Genomic DNA, 20,591 nt, shown 5'->3' with positions numbered 1-20,591 from the left:
AATCCTTTCTTCTGCTACGCCCAACGCAGTAGGTGGAGGCCCGCCTCCAGTCTTCTGTCGCTCCAGGCGATTACTAGTAAATTTTTCTTTCGCACAGCGACTCATGTTCCGCCAGCGGTTTCTTACTTCTTCTTCTGACCTGCAGGCTACCCCCAGGGCATTCACCTCTTCTGTCAAGGTCTTCCAGAAGTCCTGCTTCTGGGTATTGGTCAAATCATTAGAGTGCCTGCCTCTCACGATGTCCAGCATCTCTGTAGCCCTGCTACTGATCACTCCACTTTCTAGTGAGGTAAAATTTGGTTTCCTTTCCCTCGCCTTGTTGCTGACTCCAGCCATGTTGGAAATGGAGGGAAAGGTGGGGGGAAGTTGGACAAACCAAATGCATTGTGGTAAAAAATGCGAAACTAACTGTCGTTAGTGTTAAAAATTTTGTGAAAGTGATTAACTTTTGGCGTTAGCTAACGACTGCGTTAAATCCTTTTGAACAACAGATTTAACGCAGACGTTAACTAACGCAGAATTAGCGATTAGCGACTCGTTAAATTTAACGACAACGTTAGCTCAACGATAGTTTTAAACAACCGGGCCCAGGTGTATGATTCATTTCATTTCAATAAATTTTATTGAACAAAATCAAAAGGATTGGACAACAGGTTACATGTATATGTCTATATTAGAAAGCGTTACAAAAACTCTGATAGTGATACAAGGGGAGTAACTCCCACATGCGATATTGAGAACAGGGAATCCACAAACTACCGGGGATTCGTAAATCCTATATTCCGTCTTTTCGTATTGCAGAGTTATCGTTCTTGTGAGCAGGTATTGATTGTCACGTCATTGGTTTGTGTGAGAAAATAACGTTGTTTTCTTAAAACTTGATGACGTTACTCTCACAAACAAATGACGTAACAATCAATACCTGCTCACAAGAGAAGATAACTCTGCAATACGCAAAGACGGGTTTTGAAGCTCTACAAAGACGTTTTTGTTGTAATCTTCTGCAAATGCAAAATACAAATATATCATTATTACTGTAGAAAATAAGGTTTGGGTTTAGTTTATTCTGATCACTTGACTTAACAACAGTATCAAAACTATTTTAAATTTATCTAAATAAGTTAATTTATCACAAAACTACCCTGTTATGAGTGTAATAACATCAATTACATAAATATTGTGTAACGTGAAGGGTTTTGAATGGTCAGTCTATTCACATTTCGTGTGTGTGTATACGCGTGACGTAGTCTATAAACACAACTACCTTCTTTACTACGACTCCTGTTTTTATTACGAGTCGTAGTAAAGAAAAATGGTTACTTTTACAATCAATGATATGGTCAATTTAGACAACAGTTGGCTCGCGAAAATAATACTAGTTAAATTACCTAACGAGTACACAGTGAAGTTGGAGAAGCTGATTTTGCGATTGATATGCCAGGAAACCCCACTAAAACTGGTATCTGATGAGCCAACTAGTCCTAATGTTACCGGGAATACCAACCAAATCAAATGCAGATAATGGGTCATAAAATATACAATCTGTAAATAATTACTGTCAAATTAACTTTGATCATCACAAGACTATTTGACACATATTATCCGTCCCTTCAGGAACCATGGCTCTCGCCTCAACACAATGTCATCGGAATCAGTTGACTCCGACCTGTAACAACACCGTGAATCACAAACACGGCCTCGTCAATGAATATTCTCGGGGGAATTCACACAACGTTTGGTGGTAATGTGTATGGATAACTCTTTCACATCAATGCGGTTCCAAACGAGGACAACCTCAGTCATCCAAGAGCCATTAAACAAAGAAGAATCGTTCTAGACAGCGACAGTGACTAATCTGAATCGGTAACATGTGTGACCTCGATTTTGTACTTGCGCGCGCTATGACGCGCCGGTCTACCAGCGAGGTCATTTTTTTAGGTCGTCGTGTTAAAACCATTGTTTCACTTGCATTACTTATAACAAATACGTATTTTCGATGTAAGTTGTCTAAGTCAAACAAAAGCTGACAAAATGAATAATAAAATAAGTTGATACTGCTGTAAAATTATGATCCGATTTGGAATCTATTTTTCATCGCATTCTAAGGAATGATATTCTTTAAGCCGTTATTCGGTTACTATTGAAAAAGAAGGAATTCAGAAAATAGTTTAAAACTAGTGCTTTTCATTTTTTACGTCACGTGATAAACAGAATGTTACATTCGTTTCCATTTGATATGAGATTTATGAAACTCATTAAGAACGTTTTAGTTTTGCTTGGCAGAGACTCGCAAAATTAAAACAATCTCAACTCGTTTCATAAATTTCATATCAAATGGAAACTCGTGTGAGACCCTCTATATACTGCAAGAACAGACAAAAGTATTTTAAAAATAGCATACATACCTTCTACTTCAGACAATCTGCCCCGTTGGTGCCTGATGATTGTTCGTCCGTTTATCGCTACTAAAATAGTTATACCTCCATTCTTCGGCGTCTGTCGTAATAGCGAATTCAGTTTTCTTCAGATCCCGCATATTTTCTGTCCAACGACGGCAAAAATGTAACACAATATCTACAAAGACTTTGCATTGTCGAGGTCCTGCCTTTTGAGTCCCATGGACATGACTTTGAACTGACACCTTATCACAATAAGTTGACATTTTCGTACCCGTCGATCGTGAGTGTTTGTTTACCTTTCCATTTGAAAATGTTAGGCATCCACTGCGGTAATACTTAGCTAAGAACATGCACAATAACCGTTGTAACGTTAAATCACCATTTTTTTTTTTTAGATATTGATCAAATACAATTATATGATAAAATAATCACAAATTTAACGAAACAGAAATTAAGGTTATAAATATCAAAATAGGTCAAATATTTCGCAAGGTATCAACTATGAATTCTCAGCTAACCTATTAGAGCAGTAAAAGGACAATATGTTTATTCCAACACGACTTTGCTTAATCAAAAGACGTCAGCACTAAGAGATGTCCATACCTAAATGTATTTGAACTAACAATTTTAGATTATCACACATTATATTCGAGCTTGTCACGAGCAGTGGCTCCTCTGTGTTATCCACGTGCTCGCGATAAGAATATTGATCGAACTATTTATCATTTAAATACAATGACCTGATATGCGTCTCCATTCATGACAAAAAAAAAGTCAACTAAATAACATATTTTCTGATTGACTCTTGGGCTTAATGTTAATCGAGGTCCTCGGTCTGCGACAAACGTTAATAAATGGAGAGTTTGCGCGGAGGAATACCATGAACCTAAAAATATGAACATCATGTAGAAATAAACTGTTTAACAATATCATCATCACTAGCTTCTCGGTATTCTTACTTACGCTTAAAATGGCGCTGTTATCTTCAAAACATTGTTTCCATAACTTTATAAAAAAAAATGATTATGACGGACTATTTTCTTACGTGGAACACCTTGTGTCGATTCTATTTCCGGTTCAGGACGTCACCTGGCTCGAGCAGACGTTTATTTTGAGGAAATACATTCCCAAATACAAAGTAGGAAAACAAATATCCAAGACAAAACACATCTTCTTCGCGATTATCACTAATGTTGTGGTACCTTTTCCCTTATCTGAAAAAGAGTTAAATATCAAAGACATGCATATTAAATATCTTCACAAAGCGCCACCTATCGCATATTTCCGTCTTAACGTAATTTTGAACACTAAGAAGCAAACCGTATGGACATTGATTTACGTATTCTTGCATACTAGACCGAGATTCCGGTTGTCCTGGTAAAATATATCCGATTTATGGGTCTATATCGCTTACACGCGCAGACTGGCGGGGGATTATAGTGACCTTTCCGGGTTACGCTATTGTTCGTGACGTCATTTTATGACGTTTTGGAGTCAGTCAGTGTCATTGACGTCACTAACAATTGCCATCCGGGCTTCATATGAAAATGAGAAATGCGCGGACAGTTTACAACTTTACTAGAAGAGCAGCTGTTTTTACGGGTTTTAGGTAATAAGCAAGAAATATAATCCATCCCTGATATGAGGGAGGGATAAGGTTATTCAAACACTCGGGATAAAATATTGAGCAAAGCATCGGGTCTCCTGCTCAATATTTTATCCCTTGGGTTTGAATAACCTTATCCTAACCTCATATCAGGGATGGAATCTATTAGTCTGTTATGTATAATGTAGAGGAGGTAAACTGATCACTCAACAGGTATCGTGTCATTGTATCAGGTGTGATCATAATGATCAAATGAAATGTGAATGCTTTCGTACAACGACGTGCTTTTGGAAGCTTTAGAACCTTTATATACATGTACATATCTCTATATCGACATTGCCTGATAAGCCAATGTTATAAGCTAAAGGCTTTAGGATGAAACATTGCAATGTTGGTCACAAAGCAAATTATATCTACCATAATATTATATAAAGATTTATTGTGATTGTGATGTGATAAGGCCGGGAAATACCACTATCGTATCAAGTAAACATTTAATCGATTCATCGTGTTGCTTGGATGACAAAGAGAATTGGTCTAAAGGGAATATCAGGATATTTTATAACGAAATATGTCACCTAACTCATTATACTGAGGCAGTGAATTGCAAACTAAATTCCGAAACGATTTGCCGTGAATTTGTAATGGAATCCGGATCGTACGACATTGCTGATATGATAAAACAATCCAGGGAACTTTAGAATGAGTAAACTGAAAATCAATTATCCGACATTATCACGTCTACTGTATGTTCTACAATACGCCTTTTGTGATCTGATTGCATGCACAGATAAACTTTACAAACAGTTGTTCGTGCCGATTTTCACATACACAAGTACTGTATATAGTTGCTAATATTGTCTGTTTGTTTGGTTTGGTTTATTTTGTTCAACGTCCTATTAACAGCTAAGGGCATTTAATGACGTGCTCCCATGTGCGTTATGTAAGCGTGCATGTATGTATGTGTGCCGGAGACAGGGTCAGTTGGTGTATTTGCCTCCTTGTGATAGCGTTAATCTGATGTCGATTGCATAGTGCTACATTGTATCTGACTTAAATACCATGCCAAAGGCACCCATCAGAATAACCACCCGGTCACATTATACTGACAACGTGTGAACCAGTTGTTGCCATTACCTTAAATGTGGAACGTTAAGCATGGAATAACAACACTCATGTTTAAAGACTTTGGTATGTCCCGGCCTGGGGACAGAACCCAATGTCTTTCTCAACTGGGTGAACGTTCAATGTTAAAACCAAAAGCGATGAGTTGCCAAGAAAGGCGCTATGAAATAAAAGGTAGTTCGAATTAGACGGAAATATAAACATTCAAAATAGTGCTATGGGGGCAGCAGATCTATTTTGGTCGTTTTTGTGTCCCCAAGCACCCAAAAGCAAATACTCCATTCTGCACTTATTCCCACATTTATTACCTGTGAATTGAATAGACCTGCTATTACCTCCAGGCTTGTTATTTTTCACTGATTTTGAACAGAAGACTTGTAATCAGTTCAATAGATCGCTAGTAAGAAAAATGTTTCCCAAATAAGACGACAGAAGAAGTCATGATGCCTTATATGGTAACGGACACGTGCGGCCTCCTGGATTCCTGGTTTTGACTCTTCCTGTTTTATTGAGGGGTTGTGGAGGGTCGTGATATCGATATTTTTCTCATTTCCCTGTTTACGTTCCCTCCTGTTATCAAACTATACAAAAACAATGGGAATGCAACCTGACCATCGATATGATACACATATCCCAAAACCAGTGGTGGTTGGTTATCATGTTTATCTGATCGAGTAAGTGACAAGAGCTAGATAAACGTGATAACTAATCATCACGAGCTTAGGGACCTGTTTCTCTCATAATGTTCGTACTTTATCTGCAAACACAATATTTTCCCTTGAAAAATACATTATGTGTGTTTCCGATGGGGAAACAATTTCCATGAAGCTTGACGTCACAATGGAAAATAACGTCGAAAATTAATGTAACATGACGTGATTAATTAAATATTGACCAATGAAATCACGTCCAGGGTGTTACCCACTAGCGGGTAACTAAAACTGTTTACCAACTCCTAACAGGTTTATCCTTTGAGTCACGAGTGAGGAAACCTACAGTGGCTTGTGGGAGAATATTCCTTTCCGCATAGATTGAGATGGACATATAATAAATTATTACCCAATAGTCTATATAAATCATAATTAGTCATTTTTGACTGTTTCTGACCTTTTGTCCAATTTCGCCTGTAGGGGTGAAACAGTCAAAACTGTTTTCCCGGTCAGAGTGAACTGTTACCCGGCGCGAATTTGATGCGCAGAAACCCCCCTCGAGAGCCCCGTTCAAGCGTTTCGGTGACCGCGACTCAGTGTTGACCGCGACTCAGTGTGGAACTGTTTGCCCTTGGCCTAGCGGCCTCGGGCAAACAGTTCCCCAGGGCTTCCCCCTACCTCGGGATGATAGTTTTGACTGTTCCCCANGATTATCCCTCGGTAGGGGGAAGCCCTGTGGAACTGTTTGCCCTTGGCCTAGCGGCCTCGGGCAAACAGTTCCCCAGGGCTTCCCCCTACCTCGGGATGATAGTTTTGACTGTTCCCCAAATAGCCATGAAACAATTGTATATTGTTGCATATATTTATAACTTGATACAAACAAACAAATTGTCAATGGTCAGTTCTCACATCATCGGAGCTGTATTATTTTTCACATACTTGTCGGGGCGCTGGTTGTTGGATTTCAAATGCCAGTTGACAAAACATAATATATTTTGGATAACAATATTCCTTAGAGACATGCGGGCACATAAATAAAGGTCGAATTAATTAATAATTAGATGATAAAACAATAGACTTTGTCCATCCATACCAACGGTTTTCATCTCAGAAGCATTGTTGTACATTTATTGTATATTCTAACTGTTTATTTAGTATCTCCTGGTATTATAATTACTAGAGGGAAACACTTCTCTTAAACATGTTAAAACTGGTTTATTTTTGCATTTTATTCCTTGGGATTATATCTGCTTACCTGGGAACAGATGATGAAAATAACAACAAAACGAAAATAGAAAATACCAATAATAGCAATATTGTACAAGACAGGAAAAAGGAAGAAATCGAGGCTAGCAGAGATGACAAACGCCTTGAAGGAAAACAGATTCAATCTAACTCCCATTTCAACAAGAATATCGAAAAGAACAAGAAAAGTCAACAATATAGACAAAAATCAACAGGACAGGATATTCCTAACAAAGAAAGTCTTCCCAAGGACCAGCCGAAGTGTCTTGGTACTTCTGGGGGATGTGGTGACAACAATAGTTCTGATAAGATAGCCAAAAGTAATACTTCCCTTCATGGAACATTCTCCAAATCTATGGCTGTTGATGGAGGTCTTCGATCACTTATTAGAAGGCCAGAGGGAGTTACGGTGGAGAAACGATGCCCGAAGGGTAAGTTCACATTTTAGTTTCTTGGTAGGAGAAGGTATATTAGTGTGTGCAGTGATGCAGCTTTTCTTATTCGTCTATCTGTCAATTTTCAGCTTTCCCTTAAAATGACTTTCATTTCCAAATTAAAGCAATATTATGTTCTGAGTCTCCATAGATACTTTAGGACCTAGCTAGCGGTACAGATATACAAGCATGCTATTTATCTTGTTGTTTGCAATTGGAAGAGATATGATATGCTAATGCTAATTAAAAACAAATCATCTGATCACTTGCAATGCAACGGGGTCATGATATCTGCCTTATCATAGTTGGATAAAACTCGATTGTATTTCTAAATTACGAATACAAATAAAAATAAGGCATATACAATCAGATTTGTAGAAGCGGTCAAAAATCTTCATCTTCAGATCGATGAGACCTGGACACATACTTGTCTTTTAGGTCCCTTTGATAAAAATCTAACCCTCTTTTAAAGTCACGAAGGTTCAAACGTCGCATCTAAACTAAATATTTAGACTAGATGCATGGTTAAGCATTAATTTGGGTTTAAGAGCATCATATTTGTCCAGATAAATGACGATTTCAAATTTTACACGGGTTCAGTATGCCAAAAATTTATCAGCACCATGAGCAGAACAATTTTATCTAGTGTGACGATTTTAGGCCTGTACATGTACGTGTAGATAGAATTTGGAGAAATGAAAATCACAGTTAAGCAGTACACATCGTTGACATTTCCAAACAAGTCAAACCATTCATGTTGTCGTTTTATGTTATATGTTAAACACATTTGTTATTTGTACCTACATAAAAAGCATATTGTGAAACCAGCTGAAAACAAGAGGATTAGAGCGTATTTAACCCATAATATATTGTTGCCCTGGGCGTTATCCTAATGAAATATGTTTATAACTTTTTTGTTACCTATATCTAAAATAATGTTACATTACCCGTACTATAACGAAAATTCACAGCATTTAAACTTGATTATAACTCTGTTGTACAATTTATTATTATAACTTTTCTTAAAAGCAAAACTATTGTGTGTGTTTTCATGCAGTTTCATAATATAATTTAATTGAATGTTTTACACAAATATCCTTGTAGCTTGGTTAAAACATATCTCATTCCTGTTGTCGCTGCCCGTAACCACCATGACTCTATCTAAACTGGACAGCGGTCACTTTTCTAACATAACATACATAAATCTAATTAATTACAGTGGACAAAACAACAACCAGATATACTTCTGCCGGTCCAATAAAGTGTCTTGATTCCCACTGTGGATATATGAGCTACGACTGCAATCTCCAATGCTTGGAACACAATAACGGGAGTATTTGTAGTGAGTACATTTCAGATATATGTATATATTAGAAAATATTTCACGTTCGTATTTCAACATGGTGATACGCGATAAACTTTTCCAGTTAAACTATTTGGTAGCAGTAAACCGCAGAAATGGCCTGGTTCTTAAAATAAAGGACTTGTCTGAGATACATATGGATAATGGATTCATTTTGCAAAACACATCTACAGATTTAATCATTTATAAACAACCTGTTTTTTTTCCAAATGTTTCCCCTAGATTTGGGACCATAGGTACCACATCACAAATTGCTAAAAATGAACAAAGCATTATTTTTCACCCAACATTTGACCCCCGCAAAAATAATTTAGTTTTGTAAAACGTTTCTTAAGCTAGATATCACGCACTCGGTAAAAACAGTTATATTTTTCAAAAACATTTACACGTGCTGAGTACAAATATAGACTACTTAAAAGCTAGCTTCTGTTGTGAAGACACACATTTGTAAATGGCCAAAACAGTACTTTCAAACCAAATGCCTTTTTTTTCTTGAGCATTTATTCAGCCGCAATAGTCCACTTCATCATGTTTATGCCATATGGTGCTGATTTTTGTTGTAAAGTTTGATAGATGTAGAATTACAGGGTTAATTTATTGAAAAACTACCACTCGTGGCCACCGTCCACTACTGCATACTGCTTCCATTATACACCCAAAAGGATGTCTGGCAAAATCAAACATATATTAATTGATGAGTCAGTCTTTGCACAACTTTGATATTACATATTTCCAAACTTATCGAATAAACGGAATAAACTTATTGAATAAAACGATTTTCAGGGTGTTATTTGACTGAGTAGCCCCTTCAAATCATCCCCAATTCACCACTGGCAAAATATGTAACTATGCTTAGGAAACTTTTCTTTCGGTATGACCTTTGCTTTACTACGGACACTTAACTGATAAATATTTTCGTTTTTACATAATAATGTTGCCTTGTCGTGACACAACACTGCATTTCATGCAAATCTTACATAATCAAAGTTTGCCCAATCTCCATTCCCAGCAAACATTAACTTGTGTTTCAGAGTTTCACAATTGTAGCGGTTCCTATCACTGCTTGAAATCCAATCAGAAGATTCCACACTCGCAAGTATGTGATGGAAGTAACCAGTGTCCCCAGGCCGAAGACGAAAAAGCCTGTAGCACACAAATGGATCCATTTTGTTTGTGCCTTGGATTAAGAATGACCGCTAGTAAAGTTATCCCGTCTGATGCTTTTTTCGACGTCTCCGATAAACCATTACTGTTTAACATGAATTCTCGTGTTTATCCAATCAAAAGCAATCAAAATGTTCTCCTCTTGTCAAAGGCTAAATATATCTCATTTAATAATTTCCGGGATACTATTCCAAAAAACATGTTCAGTATATTTCCTAAGGTGGTACATCTGAATCTATCGTATAGTAATATACAGTATCTTCGGGATGAATTATTTATTGGAATTTCGAATTTGCGTCAACTCGATCTGTCCCATAACAACATCAAACGATTATCTGCTGCCGTGTTTAGTGGAATGTCTTCGCTCCAAATCCTTGATTTATCCTACAATAAGATACGTAATCTCCATGACAACGTTTTTAGTGAGTTGTCTGGTCTTTTATATCTAAACCTTTCTCACAATCGCGAGGATGAGCTGTTTAAAAAGTCACTTCGATCAAGTATATCATATGGTTTCCGTGACAGTAAACACTATAACATACGAGTATTAACATTGACTTCTTCTGTATTCAACGGATTGAATAACCTAATTCACTTGGATTTATCGAGCAATGATTTAGCAAATATCCCTGTTTACTTGTTTGAAGAACTCTCTTCTCTGAAAAACCTTGACCTCACCAACAATTTAATAGGATTTTGGGGTCTCCGTAATAACATGTTCTTTGGCCTTTCTGGTCTAAGAAACCTATATTTATCCCACAATATGATATCTTACTTTCCTGACTATATGTTTAATGGACTATTTAATCTCAGTAATTTAGATTTATCATACAATATTCTATCGGATTCCGCCGACAACCTGTTAGACAGACTGACTAGTCTCTGTGACCTTGACCTTCCCCGTATAAGTCGATCGTTTCTCCACGATCACATGTTCAATGGTCTGAATAGACTAGGACATCTTAATCTATCACACAATGTCATACAGTTAGATCTCCCCTACAGCATCTTCAACGGATTGTCCAGTTTATTAACTCTCGATTTATCATACAATAAAATACAGACTTTCCCTGGTCATGCTTTTGACGGAATTCCATGTGTTGTAAATATCCGCCTCTCTTACAATGGTGTGAAGAATATCTCATTGGAAGCATTCAGGAACCTAGGTAGGCTAAAACACCTTGATTTTTCTCACAATGAGATACTTTTTACTGCCGATCACAAGTTTAACGGATCGTCCAGTTTAAGAAAACTTGATCTATCCCACAATAAGATAGTCTCTATTTTCGACCACATCTTTAGTGAAATGACAAGTCTTACAGTTTTGTATCTATCTCACAATAATATACTGGTTCTGCCTGGTGATACGTTCGATGGATTATTCAATATACAAATTCTGATCATCTCTTACAATCGGTTAACGAACATCTCCACAGAGGCATTCAGTAGACTTTATAACCTTTTAACATTGGATTTGTCCCATAATGACATAACGACAACTCCAACATTCCCATTCAAAGCAAAAATCAGTAAGCTTGATTTATCATATAATGATCTAACATCTTTACAGCCTGGATCGTTCTTCAATTGTCATCGAATGATGTCATTGAACGTAATTGGTAATCCACTTGAGGTCCAAGAACACATGTTCGACGGTTTGGACACGCTAAAGTTTTTATTCACGGATACTCTTTTCGCGTGTTGTGTGAAGCCGAAATCTGTCGGAGACGATAAATGTCTGGCAGCCGAATGTTTCACTTCTTCTTGTGAGGCGGCACAGTCTGACGCAATATCTTCATGTCAGACATTGATACGCTCCGAGGTACTCCGAATATTCCTGTGGATAATTGGGGTTTGTGCTGTAGTCGGGAACGCTATTGTCATTGTATATCGTGTAATTCTCGACAGAGATAACATCACAAAATCTTATTCCGTTTTTGTTCTCAATTTGGGCATATCCGATTTTTTCATGGGAGTTTACCTTTCCATAATTGGTACTGTAGATGCATACTACAAAGGCGTCTACGCGTTAAATGCCACAGAATGGAAAGAAAGCTTGCTATGTTCATTAGCTGGAGTATTGTCAACAGTGTCCAGTGAAATGTCCACTTTTATTGTTCTACTTGTCACCATCGACAGACTAATAGCCATCGTATTTCCAATGTCTCGTCACACGGGCAGAAGCATCACCTGGAAACATGCTACAGTCGTGTGTGTGATCTTGTGGATATTTTCTATAATACTTGCCGTCATTCCAACCTTTTTAGTACAGTCTTATTTTAAGGGTCAATTTTACTCACAATCAGGTGTGTGTCTCGCTCTACCGCTTACAGCTCAGAAACAGACTGGCTCGGAATACTCCGCAGCCGTATTTGTCGGCCTCAACAGCGTTATCTTTGTTGTAATCCTAGTAGGACAAATTGTAATCTTCATTAGCCTTAAGAGGAGACGAAATATTTCTTCTCAAAGTCAAAGGAGGGATTTGGAGGTGGCGAAAACTCTCTTCCTGGTGGTGGCGACTGACTTCTGTTGCTGGTGTCCAATCGGAGTGATGGGTAAGGAAAAGGGAATATCACAGATTCAATATGGTGTTAGCTAAAGAAGAGACCCGGATGTATGTTCACATTTTTTTTTTTAATTTAATAAAATGTTTTTTGTGATCAAATTTGATTGAAATATCATTCACTACCCGAATTTACTTATGTATTTTTTAAGTGCTCTCGCTTTAAGTAATATTGTCTATTAGGAATAAAACCTATTTAATATGTGGACAAAGGTAATTCGACAAATAGTGCCATTTCATCATAAAATTTAGTTTATTGGTTGAAAGGCTTAAACACATTGTAACTATGAATTGCAGGATATCGACATGGAGAAAAACCCAAAAAGCAAAAATATCAATATCTGTGAATTTCAAAGGGAAATATAAAACTGTTAACATAGATTTATATTTCACAACAAACTTTAGCGTAAATTTACATAAAAGTAATTAGATATTTTGATTTATCTACTGATCTAACGTTCCAGGTGTGATGTCCTTGTACGGTTTCCAAATCCCTGATTATGTGTACGCGTGGGTGATGGTGTTTGTGTTGCCGGTGAACGCTGCCGTCAATCCTTTCCTGTATACCCTAACTTCAATATGGAGGCGCAGACGAGCCAATACTGTAAGTACTCTTTTGATTAACAAATAAATGTCACGACACGTTTTATCATTTGGCTGATCAATCTTTGATAAGGACATTCATACAGTTTTATTTACATTCAGTATTACACAGGTGACCTCATTACATTAGGCATTAATAAATTGAGCAACATTTCTTAACTCATTCACCCCTGAAGGCACATATTAACTCTTACAGTTCAAAAGTTGGAAGAGTTCATTATGAAAATTCAGGGGTGAATGAGTTTATAGAGATGTAGTGTTTTTATCGTCCACCGTGAAGCCGAACTTAGGACATTGTCATTATACTAGTTTAAATGAACTTTAAAAAGCATTGCAGTCATGTAAATGTTATATTAAGGTATTTCAAATATATTATTTTAACGTTTTATGTGTATTGTTCTACCAATTACATTTTGAAAATGGATATTCAGGTGCTCTATTGCCATGCTGTTGCTAGGACCTCAAAAGGAAGTTACCTGATTCCAATGAAAACGCCATGTTCCCTTTGTTGCGTTTCTCCAAGCATAACTGAAGAAAAATGTCCGCATTTTTATTTGTACTTACATCGCTAACTTAAAAGCATTAAAATGTAAATATGAGGAATGGATTTTATTTCTTCAACATTCATGGGGTCATAACACATTACATTTCTGGTCATATTTACAATAAATCGCCACCACATCGAACAATCCAAAACTGTCATGACCTCATAAATGTTGACGAGAACAACTCCACTACTTAATTAATTGTGGCAAATTACAAAACACGTAGAATATCAATTGTTTGTATAACATATCATAGAATGCGTACTTAAGATAAGTAAACCAAAAACAGTAAGATATTTAGGAGGCACGGTAGTCTAGTGGTAGGACGCCGGGCTCGTGATCGAATCTATTGCCTTCATCACCTGGGCGAACGTTCAACATTAAGTGTTTTTCACGCAAATCGCTAGGAAATAAAAGGAAAAGGTAGATAGAAATTGAAAGAAATATAAAGACCCCAAATTATGTAGTGGGTGCAGCAGATATATTTTGGTCGCTTTTGTGTCCCCAAGTAGAGGGAACAAAAGAAAATCCCCAATTCTGCAGGGGGTTCATACATTAGACGCCTCTTAAGATACATGCAGTAGATAACAGCAGGCGTATTTCTTCTCGATTGCCTACTTGCATGTTAATAACCTATAGTAGCAATTATAAAACGCGTCTGATTAAGTTATGGTTAAAACTAATGGTAAAACTCATTGTAAGTACTAGAGCTATAGTTAGTAATCAATGGTAGAAATGGTATGATGTGTTTTGTTTTTGTTAAACGCATAGTTTATAACTAATGATACAACTCCAAGGAAGTGAGTTATTGTGAAATGTATACTTAATGGTATAATGAGGACTTGGATTATAGTATATGTATTAAAAAGAGTTTAAAAAATAAATTATTTTTATGCGAACATATTCCGTCTTTTCGTGTTGCAGTTTAAACGATTTAATCTTGACATTTGTGTCAACACGACGCTTTTGTCTAGCAAGTGTTTATTCCGTCTTTTCGTATTGCAGAGTTATCTGCTCTTGTGAGCAGGCATTGCTTGTTATGTCATTTGTTTGTGAGAGTAACGTCTTCATTTTTTTTTTTAAAAAGGTCGTAAATTTCTCACACAAATCAATGACGTAACAATGAATGCCTGCGCACAAGAGAAGATAACTCTGCAATACGAAAAGACGGAATATGTTCGCATAAAAATAATTTATTTTTAAACTGTTTTTAATACATATACTATAATCCAAGTCCTCATTATACCATTAAGTATAAAATTTCACAATAAACACTTGTTAGACAAAAACGTTGTTTTGACACAAATGTCCAAATAAAAATCGTTTTAACTTTTGGCAACAATTGCATTTCGTTAAGGCATCGAGAACAACTACAATTCCGCTCCAGATACGAACAACTATGGCCATACCCGGGGCAAACGCCTGACACAAAACGGGAACCAGAATACACAATGTTGGTAAGGCGATGATGTCTTCATGGTACTACAGTTCAGATATTATGGAAAGCCGACTTTTGTTTTTAGACTTGATATTATATCAAACGTTAAAACATTGTACATGTAATTATGATATAAAATAAAACATATTTCCAATGATCAAAACATTGATATATAGAGTTTTGTCTTGTTTGGATACAAATTAGTACGATAAATAATATTTCCAATCATAAAAATAATGAAACAAATTTTAAATGATGTTTTAAAATAAAGATGTGTCACATTAATAAGCTTGATTAATAATATTCTGTAAAATCCTAAATTTTCGAGGGACATCAAATTTCGTTTATTTCGTGGATAACAAAATCCACCAAATTATATCCCCACGAAAACATAAATTTAGTATGATATAGATCGGGGGAAATCAGAAATCAGCGAAATAAAATGTCCTTGAAACAGGCTAGTATATGAAAACCACGAAATGTTAACCCCACGAAAATAAATGATTTTACAGTATACACGGAAATACTTAAACCCTTTTTTTGCCATATTTCAGGATTCCGTCATTATTTTTGCGTGCGGCTCTTGGCGCTGGGACGATTTGGACCATTTTTATCCCTTAACCGTATAGGAAAGTTAGATAATCGAGTTGGTCGACATCATTTCGAGATATTAACATCATATTGCATAATGTGTTATAGATTATTTGTATTTTCAGGTGTGTTGTCGTCTCTAGGCATAACGTTATGTTAACATGTATAGTTATTTAAATTAGATAACCCGATGTCACCTGATCCTTTAAGGTCACATCATTATTTCATTAAAAATGAGAGAGAGAGAGAGAGAGAGAGAGAGAGAGAGAGAGAGGGATGTGTTGAAATGAAACTATTCAGTATGTGACTTGGAAGTAATTATTGTTATCTTTATCATCGTAATTTGGTAGGAAAGGGTATTCCCCAAAACGCCGTGGTTTGCCTAATTCCGCATAAGCATGCTTACGTGCGTAAGAGAGAGATATCCAGATCTTGTTTGTTTCTTATATATAAACGTTTATATTTAATCATAAAATTGGTATTATAGTATCATTTTCGCCCCTATCATCATGTTTGTTTTATATATATAAAATAGCATTATCAACTTTAATATGAAAAGGCAAAGTCTTAAAAGAGCGTAGGTTTTGTTGATCTCTGATATTTATTGATTCAGAATACAACTTTCAGAACAGGATAAAAATATACTTTATTTAAAGTCGGCTAGTCGAGAGATAACAATAAAACACAAGCTCTAATTAGATTTAGACCGACATAACAATAGGGAGACCGGGTTTAGTTCAACCTTTTTTATATTAAAGTCCGTTTTATGAAGTATGGCAGCACGTCCGTTTTTTACCATTATTTAACTTTTCCTATCGGAAGGTCGGATGGCCGAACGAGCCCGCCAGGGGGTAAGTTCGGACAGGCATTCGGATAAGTTTGACCCCCATTCGAATCAGCTTAATTATGACGTCATAAAGCATGCAACGTCAGATTTTAACTACATGAACCGACCTTACCAGAGTATTATTTGTCGAACCTGTTCGGGCCCAAATTGATATTTCAATAAATTCTTATCGTACAGCAATATGGTAGTGAGTGATTGGCTTTGCTTTTATGTATCATCATTTGAAGCTGTCGGTGTATTACACGTTTGACTGTAAAAAAGTTCCAATTCCGTTTCAAAAAATTCTAGAAGCGAGATCATGATTCTCTTTCTACCCTCTCAAAAGTAATTTTCTAAGTCATTTCACATTAGAGTTTTCCTCGCCATTTTTTTTGTCGTTGAATGCCCAGCCAACTAAACTGCTGAAATCCTTAAAATTGTAAATATTAGCTCAAAACCCAAAAATATCAGGGATAGGCGAACTTGCCCCGGTCTCCCGTATGTAGATTTGTTATATCATTGATGATTGGTAAAAATGTATTCACAATAAAACTTTTGCATCTATGACGTCATGCATGTTCTTCTAGTCGAAGCTAAAGTAAATATTTGTTCTTGTGCGTAACCAGAGACGTACATACAACAGAGACCTACATACAACAGAGACGTACATACAACAGAGACGTATAAACTACAGAGACGTACATACTACAGAGACGTACATACAACAGAGACGTATATATTACAGAGACGTACATACAACAGAGACGTATATATTACAGAGACGTACATACAACAGAGCCGTATATATTACAGAGACGTACATACAACAGAGCCGTATATATTACAGAGACGTACATACAACAGAGACGTATAAACTACAGATACGTACATACAACAGAGACGTATATATTACAGAGACGTACATACAACAGAGACGTATAAACTACAGAGACGTACATACTACAGAGACGTATATACAACAGAGACGTACATACTACAGAGACGTACATACAACAGAGACGTATATACAACAGAGACGTACATACAACAGAAAGGTATAAACTACAGAGACGTACATACTACAGAGCCGTACATACAACAGAGACGTACATACAACAGAGACGTACATACAACAGAGACGTACATACAACAGAGACGTACATACAACAGAGACGTACATACAACAGAGACGTACATACAACAGAGACGTACATACAACAGAGACGTACATACAACAGAGACGTACATACAACAGAGACGTACATACAACAGAGACGTACATACAACAGAGACGTACATACAACAGAGACGTACATACAACAGAGACGTACATACAACAGAGACGTACATACAACAGAGACGTACATACAACAGAGACGTACATACAACAGAGACGTACATACAACAGAGACGTACATACAACAGAGACGTACATACAACAGAGACGTACATACAACAGAGACGTACATACAACAGAGACGTACATACAACAGAGACGTACATACAACAGAGACGTACATACAACAGAGACGTACATACAACAGAGACGTACATACAACAGAGACGTACATACAACAGAGACGTACATACAACAGAGACGTACATACAACAGAGACGTACATACAACAGAGACGTACATACAACAGAGACGTACATACAACAGAGACGTACATACAACAGAGACGTACATACAACAGAGACGTACATACAACAGAGACGTACATACAACAGAGACGTACATACAACAGAGACGTACATACAACAGAGACGTACATACAACAGAGACGTACATACAACAGAGACGTACATACAACAGAGACGTACATACAACAGAGACGTACATACAACAGAGACGTACATACAACAGAGACGTACATACAACAGAGACGTACATACAACAGAGACGTACATACAACAGAGACGTACATACAACAGAGACGTACATACAACAGAGACGTACATACAACAGAGACGTACATACAACAGAGACGTACATACAACAGAGACGTACATACAACAGAGACGTACATACAACAGAGACGTACATACAACAGAGACGTACATACAACAGAGACGTACATACAACAGAGACGTACATACAACAGAGACGTACATACAACAGAGACGTACATACAACAGAGACGTACATACAACAGAGACGTACATACAACAGAGACGTACATACAACAGAGACGTACATACAACAGAGACGTACATACAACAGAGACGTACATACAACAGAGACGTACATACAACAGAGACGTACATACAACAGAGACGTACATACAACAGAGACGTACATACAACAGAGACGTACATACAACAGAGACGTACATACAACAGAGACGTACATACAACAGAGACGTACATACAACAGAGACGTACATACAACAGAGACGTACATACAACAGAGACGTACATACAACAGAGACGTACATACAACAGAGACGTACATACAACAGAGACGTACATACAACAGAGACGTACATACAACAGAGACGTACATACAACAGAGACGTACATACAACAGAGACGTACATACAACAGAGACGTACATACAACAGAGACGTACATACAACAGAGACGTACATACAACAGAGACGTACATACAACAGAGACGTACATACAACAGAGACGTACATACAACAGAGACGTACATACAACAGAGACGTACATACAACAGAGACGTACATACAACAGAGACGTACATACAACAGAGACGTACATACAACAGAGACGTACATACAACAGAGACGTACATACAACAGAGACGTACATACAACAGAGACGTACATACAACAGAGACGTACATACAACAGAGACGTACATACAACAGAGACGTACATACAACAGAGACGTACATACAACAGAGACGTACATACAACAGAGACGTACATACAACAGAGACGTACATACAACAGAGACGTACATACAACAGAGACGTACATACAACAGAGACGTACATACAACAGAGACGTACATACAACAGAGACGTACATACAACAGAGACGTACATACAACAGAGACGTACATACAACAGAGACGTACATACAACAGAGACGTACATACAACAGAGACGTACATACAACAGAGACGTACATACAACAGAGACGTACATACAACAGAGACGTACATACAACAGAGACGTACATACAACAGAGACGTACATACAACAGAGACGTACATACAACAGAGACGTACATACAACAGAGACGTACATACAACAGAGACGTACATACAACAGAGACGTACATACAACAGAGACGTACATACAACAGAGACGTACATACAACAGAGACGTACATACAACAGAGACGTACATACAACAGAGACGTACATACAACAGAGACGTACATACAACAGAGACGTACATACAACAGAGACGTACATACAACAGAGACGTACATACAACAGAGACGTACATACAACAGAGACGTACATACAACAGAGACGTACATACAACAGAGACGTACATACAACAGAGACGTACATACAACAGAGACGTACATACAACAGAGACGTACATACAACAGAGACGTACATACAACAGAGACGTACATACAACAGAGACGTACATACAACAGAGACGTACATACAACAGAGACGTACATACAACAGAGACGTACATACAACAGAGACGTACATACAACAGAGACGTACATACAACAGAGACGTACATACAACAGAGACGTACATACAACAGAGACGTACATACAACAGAGACGTACATACAACAGAGACGTACATACAACAGAGACGTACATACAACAGAGACGTACATACAACAGAGACGTACATACAACAGAGACGTACATACAACAGAGACGTACATACAACAGAGACGTACATACAACAGAGACGTACATACAACAGAGACGTACATACAACAGAGACGTACATACAACAGAGACGTACATACAACAGAGACGTACATACAACAGAGACGTACATACAACAGAGACGTACATACAACAGAGACGTACATACAACAGAGACGTACATACAACAGAGACGTACATACAACAGAGACGTACATACA

General features: G+C 37.1%; 1 long non-coding RNA gene across 1 annotated transcript; it reads left to right on the top strand.

The window, feature by feature from the left end:
- The first annotated feature begins 12,457 nt into the window (after nt 1-12,457).
- On the top strand, nt 12,458-15,961 carry LOC110457678. Its single transcript, XR_002463715.1, has 4 exons — nt 12,458-12,541; nt 13,014-13,153; nt 15,055-15,154; nt 15,690-15,961. It is a non-coding gene; the product is annotated as an uncharacterized LOC110457678 (long non-coding RNA).
- Nucleotides 15,962-20,591: the final 4,630 nt, after the last annotated feature.

The sequence above is a fragment of the Mizuhopecten yessoensis genome, unplaced genomic scaffold, assembly GCF_002113885.1.
Source record: "Mizuhopecten yessoensis strain PY_sf001 unplaced genomic scaffold, ASM211388v2 scaffold1161, whole genome shotgun sequence".
NCBI classification, from domain to species: Eukaryota; Metazoa; Mollusca; class Bivalvia; order Pectinida; family Pectinidae; genus Mizuhopecten; species Mizuhopecten yessoensis.
The sequence above is the reverse complement of the archived record's forward strand: the minus strand, read 5'-3'. Positions and strand labels throughout refer to the sequence as shown.